Source organism: Sitophilus oryzae, unplaced genomic scaffold (genome assembly GCF_002938485.1).
Source record: "Sitophilus oryzae breed Bouriz unplaced genomic scaffold, Soryzae_2.0 scaffold_1171_pilon_pilon, whole genome shotgun sequence".
NCBI classification, from domain to species: domain Eukaryota; kingdom Metazoa; phylum Arthropoda; class Insecta; order Coleoptera; family Curculionidae; genus Sitophilus; species Sitophilus oryzae.
Window position 1 is genome coordinate 53325 of NW_022145806.1, and position 6689 is coordinate 60013.

The 6689-nt window shown below is 31.3% G+C and overlaps 1 long non-coding RNA gene across 1 annotated transcript; it reads right to left on the reverse strand.

Annotated features, from left to right (window-relative positions):
* Positions 1-5711: 5711 nt before the first annotated feature.
* Positions 5712-6018, reverse strand: LOC115889006. The gene is made up of 2 exons (XR_004051355.1): positions 5883-6018; positions 5712-5830 (listed from the first exon to the last, which is right to left on the reverse strand). It is a non-coding gene; the product is annotated as an uncharacterized LOC115889006 (long non-coding RNA).
* Positions 6019-6689: the final 671 nt, after the last annotated feature.

Consider the following 6689-nt stretch of genomic DNA (forward strand, 5'->3'; position numbering starts at 1 on the left):
TCAATTGTGCTTCGTTCAGTTACCGTATTGCTCTACAAAAAATATCCTGATATTAAGAAAAATCAACTAAATCTCCTCTAACTGTATCAGCAAGTGACATTTTAAATCCCCTACCAGGTTGCTCTTTATGGAAAGCGCCAAACGAATTTGCTGCCTCCGGTGTCAACAAAAAATCTTGTACACTTGTCACGCCGGGTTGCTTTACCTATTCAAAATCCAGCAAAACGTTAAGAAACTAATCGCAAGAGAGGTAAAACTGCAATATTGACCTCAACTCCGTATAAGGAAGAACTAGAGGCAGCAACTTGGCTGCAGAAACGTTCTAAGAAAGAAAGAAGGCGTTAAGAGAAAAATTATTGGCAAAGAGAATAAGAGTAAAGCAAGTAACATTAAGAAAGTGAAGCGAAACCCTTCAAAGAAAGTGTCGATTAAAAAGGTAGATTCTGACTCATCTTCAGATGAAACTAGTGACGTAGAATGTCTTTACTGTTGTGAATACTGGTCTGCCTGTGCCGGCGTTGATAGCGAAGACGACGAATTTGTGCTTGTTGTGAACAGTGCCAATCCTAAGTGGATTTTTGTCTGATTTTGTCTAATGGTTTTACCTATTTTAATAAAAAAATTATAATAAATTGCGTGTACTTAATATTACTACCATTTTTCACCATTAACGTTATATTATTTTTTTATATTGTAATAAAGTTAAATAACTAAGTAAAATATATAAAAACCTCATCCTGCCCCGCCCCTGGGGCGGAATGGGACAAAATGCACCTTTTTGGTTTCTCATAATAATTTTCTTTAAAATATGTGTTTAACTGTTAAAAAAAGCGAGAGGCTTAATTTACAATATTTAGAGATACAACGATGCAAAAATATTTTTTTTGGTTAATATTGGGGTGACAGTTAACCATCAAACGTTAAGTATCCCGTTCTGCCCTGCCTTCCCCTATTAGTTCAAACCCAGAAACAAGCCTATGTGTTATTGGTTTGGTTGCTGGCCTCCATAGATTGGACTCTTTTAGACTCCATAGATTGGACTCTTTTAGACTCCATAGACTGGACCAAGGCCACCGTGCACGATACGTGTCACTGTGACATATAGTTTTGACGTAAATGGCAAAGTTGATGTCCGATCGCAACTATGGAGTCTAAAAATCGCAACCATACAAATTTGGTGGGCAGGCTATGTGAGCAACGGTACACAAGGTCCCAGTTTGCAAAGTTGGATACGACGTTTCGTTTACATCTTCATCAGAAGGCGGACGGACACAGACAGGACCGACAAACGGACAACAGACGAACAAGAAAGCCGAATTACGTTTTAGTCAAATGTGCGCACATAGTGCCACACAAATTTGTCTCCTAAAATAATAAACTAAGATTTTGAACATTTGCATCCCATTCTTTTGAATTTAATGCGGTTTCCGCATTAACTCAAAATAGGAGGTAATAAGGTAGGAGTTAATGCGGTTTTCCGCATTAACTCAAAATAAAACACAGTGATAGTAAACAAAAATACAATACCTATATGCTGCTTTTTGAATAGCCAAATGATATTATAATTGGATTTTTTTACATAGAATTTTATGAGCATTTTCTGGGCATAAATTGATTAAAAGTTTCGTAATAATTGTTTGTTTTGTAATAATAAATACCGTAGCAGATCGAATAAAAACAGCGTCAGCGATGGCTATGGAATGAAGATCGCTGTCATTTTATATATAAAATTATGTAAGGGTAATGAAATTGTGGATCCGGTGGCTGACCTTGAAACGAGTTTCTGCTGCATATAGTCACAGATACTACGCATGCGCACATCGTCGATGTTGCCAGATTGCAGGTTATTTTGGAATTATTTTCGAAGAAAACAAATATTAATTTTTCAGCGTTTTTTGTCAATGTATGCCGTATGATCGAAAAAAAACGGCATCAGTTGGCTGCGAAATGAGGATCGATGACATTTTCGTATAAATTACAACGGTATTTCATAATCATCGCTGACGCCATTTCTTTTCGATCATACGATATTATTTTGGTATTATTTTTAATATTCACACAATACGTGAATGCTTATTATGTATTTTCATAGTCAATAAATTAAATAGAAATAAAACTCTAATCTAATTGCTCTAGATTTATTATACTACGTTTAAAAAGTGCTTTATTAAAAATTCGCAAAATTAAGGGATGTGTCCAAGTTTCTTCTTTTTTTGAATTTTTAATGCTGTAACTTTCATATCATGTACATAATAGATTTTATAACATTCCATTAAAACTACGTAGGCCTTAAAAAGGTCTCCGTAATTATAACTGTAAAGTGAGCAGTATTAATAGGTATCTTATTTTGTATCTGCTTATATTGCATTAATTTTTTCTGTAACAAGATTTTTCTATCTTACACCTAATTTATGTGATTTTCTTATTAGCATATAATATGATCTCAAACAATATTTTCCTAATGGAAAGGATTTGCAGGTATTAAGATATCTTATCATTTATTCTCCACACCACAAAGTATAATATGTAGTAGAGGTATTAAGACATAAAAAATTATAAATATCTTAATATAAATCACAAAAACTAACTTAAGTTTTAAGTTAGTCTAATAAGATCAGAAATGAATCTTAACCATATTATCAAAGATATTGGTATTATATAGGAGAGAAATTACAGTAATTAAGAAAAGAATATACAGGATATTAAGTACACACAGTAACAGAACAGAAAATGATTAAAGCATAAAACTTATTTTAATCTATCAGCATTCTTCAATAAAATATATACCTACAATGGCTGCAATAAATGTGTCATATTGATGATACAAAATAGAACTAATAGTTTTAAACTAATTAGAAAAAATCCGTAAATGATAATTTTTTAATTATAATGTAAATATATAAATAAATATATTATTATTACATTATTATATTACTTAGAACTCCGATTACAATTATAATACCTTAACTTCACAATCTCCATTATCCTTCTTACCTTAATTTTTGATATCAAGGCAAATCTGAAATTATAAAATTAATTGTAGAATTTGAAACTTATTATTAATTTTTTTTTTTTTTTTTTTTTTTGTTTTTGACTAAAAATAATTCGAAATAAACTGCAATGTGGCAACATCGACGATGTGCGCTTGCGTAGAATCGATGATCAAAAGCAGCAAATATTGGCTTCAAGGTCAGCCACCGGATCCACACCTTTACCTAAAATTATATGGAAAATGTCATCGATCGTCATTTCATAGCCATCGCTGACGCTGTTTTATTCGATCATACGGTATTTGTTAGAGAATAGCTGGTAAAACAGTTTTGAACAGGGATTGATATTTTTACAAATAAACATCTACGTATCATAGGCAACTAACTATACAGACTTTAAATTATCAGCAGTCATCTGTCATCTGTGCAATCAGCTGATCAGCTCTGATCAGCTGTCTGCTGTACCACCACTTATTCAAAGGCTGTACCCTAAGGCTGTACCCATGCTGTACCGAAACAGAGACCGAAATGACGAATCGTGTTGATATTTAATTTAGTATTATTAGCTGGCTATTAATTATATTAATGCTTGTCAGACATTTTAAAAGATGACAAAAGTTATATTAGGTGGCGGTTTATCGGGACTATCAGCTGCTTATTATCTCTCCAAAGTAAACCATCAAAAATAGTTTTATTGGAAGCAGCCAACAGGCTTGGTGGATGGATAAAATCTGAGATAAATGAAAACGGCGTTATTTTTGAACAGGGTCCGAGAACAATTCGACCTAGTGGAATCCATGGTATAAATACGTTAGATCTTATTGAGGAGTTAAATTTAAGTTCAGACATTCGACCAATATTGGTAGTAATCCGCAGCCAAAACCGAATGGTGTGGCCCAAATGAGTGAATTACACACACTTCGTTCAGTTACGTGTTAACTCAGAAACCTTTTTCCAAACCATTGTTTCTGTGGCTCCTTGGAGATATTACAGCTAAAGTCAAAATTGTAAATGATGATGAATCTGTTATGATTTACCAAAGAAGATTTAGTTTGAAATTGCAGATTATTTAATTAGTCCATTAATAAGGGGTATTTGTGCAGGAAATGCTAAAGAAATCAGTGTTAAATTTTTAATGAAAAACTTGTTTGAGTATGAACAGAAATATGGTAGTATCTGTAAAGGTATATTCAATAATATTTTTGTTAGGAAGAGATATTCTTTAGTTCGAAAACCATTAGCAACAAGAGCTAAGGTTGAACGCTGGAATGTTTACACCTTCAATAATGGCATAGAGACACTTACAAAAGCTTTGGAACTAAATATTAAACAAATAATTTTTTTTTTTTTTTATATATTTTAAATAAATTCAATTTAAAGATAACAGTGCTGTAATAGAAACTTCAAATGGTAATAGTTATTGTTGTGAGCATATTATAAGTTCTATTGGGGCCAAAGATCTTGCATCTTTATTGAAAGATGAACATCCTGAATTAGCAACAATGTTGAATAGAATCAAAACTGTTACAGTAGGTGTTGTAAATCTAGAATTTCAGGGCAATCAGCTTGGAGAGCCTGGTTTTGGATTTTTAGTTCCACCAAGTGAAACCCCATCTATATTAGGAGTGATATATGACTCTTGCCAGCATCCATATGATAATACTGTTTTGACTGTTATGATGGGGGGCTACTGGTTTAAGGAGCTTTTTGGTAAGACAATCCTAATTGCTTAATTTTGTAACTTTAAAAGATATTAAAACTAATTAAAATACAAACTCCTCCATTAAGGTATAAAGTTCAAATTTTAAAAGACTGCATTCCACAATATGTAGTAGGACATGAAAGTAACTTAAGTAGTATTGATAATTACATTAAGAACAATAGTTTACCTTTATCATTATGTGGATCCTCTTATCATGGTGTTGGTATAAATGATGTAATAATATCTGCAAAGAATGCAGTGAATAATTCAATATATTAAGGATTTTTTTTTTTTTTTTTTTTATTTTTAGATTTGTTTAAATAGTTTCTAAGTCAGAGAACTAATTGTAATTCAAAATAATACACATTTATTTATAAATATATTTATACAAGTAGTTATCTAATACACCAAATATCATTAATTAATTAATGCCTCCTTGCCTGAAAAAAAACTTTTATGAAGATTGGTATAAATATTTATAGTCTAGCAAAAAAAGCATTCTCATGCCAAAATAAAATAAAAATTAAGTTTTATTATATAAAACAATACATCTTAAAATCTGTTGAATACTAATATAAATATAAAAAATTCCTAAATACCTACCATGCATCAATTGTACATACTAAATATAAAAGGAACTAAATCTATAGTAATCTACATTATTAAACATAAATGCTACTCGTGCACATTAATCAAAATATAATTCTAATTAATTTGCAGTCTGATCATTTGACATTACCTACAAACTTAATTTCATCAAAAGCCTTTCTAGCTCTTTCATTCATAGTTAATAGATCTTTAACTCTTGCATACTTCCTTGGATCTTTGCGTACTAGAAATACTATATCTTCCACTTGTACTCTTCCAGTTCGACCTATTTCCATGGCTCTAAAATTTAAATAAAATATTTATTAACACAAAGCTTAACAATTTTATGTTACAATATTTAAACAACATACTATGTCATTTCAGTAATGAATTCAATAACTAAATCTTCTATAATGTCTACGCTTTCTGTGTAAGGGTTTTGATCATCTCCAAAGCCATACATCATGCACCTCAATTCTTTACTAAAAAGCCTCTTTCTGCCTGCTGTACTTAATGCTACCGATGTATCAGCAGCATCGTCTTCTTCAAACTGTAAACAAATATGTAAATATTTTGTTGGAATTTGACCGATTTGCAAATACCGTTTCAAAATTTTCGTCGGTTGCCATTTTAACGAACAAGTAGATTTCTCCAAATAATTTAAGGAGAAATTGTTTTATTAAGATTTGTTAGTTTTAAAATCCAAAATAAATACAAGTATATAAAAAATAAACATATGAAACGCTGAGGGCTACAGATCACAGATCACGCACTTTCCAAAATAAGTTGAAGTTGACAGTTATAAATAGGTATTCTGTGGTTATAAATATATTAGGCGTACCCTGGGCGTACCCTCTGGGCGTACCCAAGGGCGTACCCGAACTGTATATGAACAATAATCATATTAACTTTTATATCAAAACATAATGTTTAACGATATGATTGATTCTTATATTATTTATGTTTTTAAGCACACAACAGTTAAGTAAACATCTACCTTTGGTCGAGCCGAAAATAAAGGACTTTTATTATTTATATACACATTGTGGTTAGGCAACCAAAAATACTATATTAAAATATGTGTGTATGCAAGGTGCATTCAGTGCATTCATTGTTAATTGGTACTGAAATGGATTAGTATAATGAGTATAATCTTAGACAAGGAAAGAGAGGGGACAGGTAACAGGGCAGCTGAAAGTGAGGCAAGTTGTCACCACTGAAATTCTCCAATGGCGTAGCTTCATAAATTAGCTTGTACCTAGACGGTATAAAATATTTATTAAAATAAAATAATATATCGTTCATTTTTGAGTAATGCATATACAATTTTGTATTTTATAGTCTCATCTTTATAATATTAGAATATCTCAGTCGATAATGCAAAAATTTATTTAACAGTCACAGTGGAC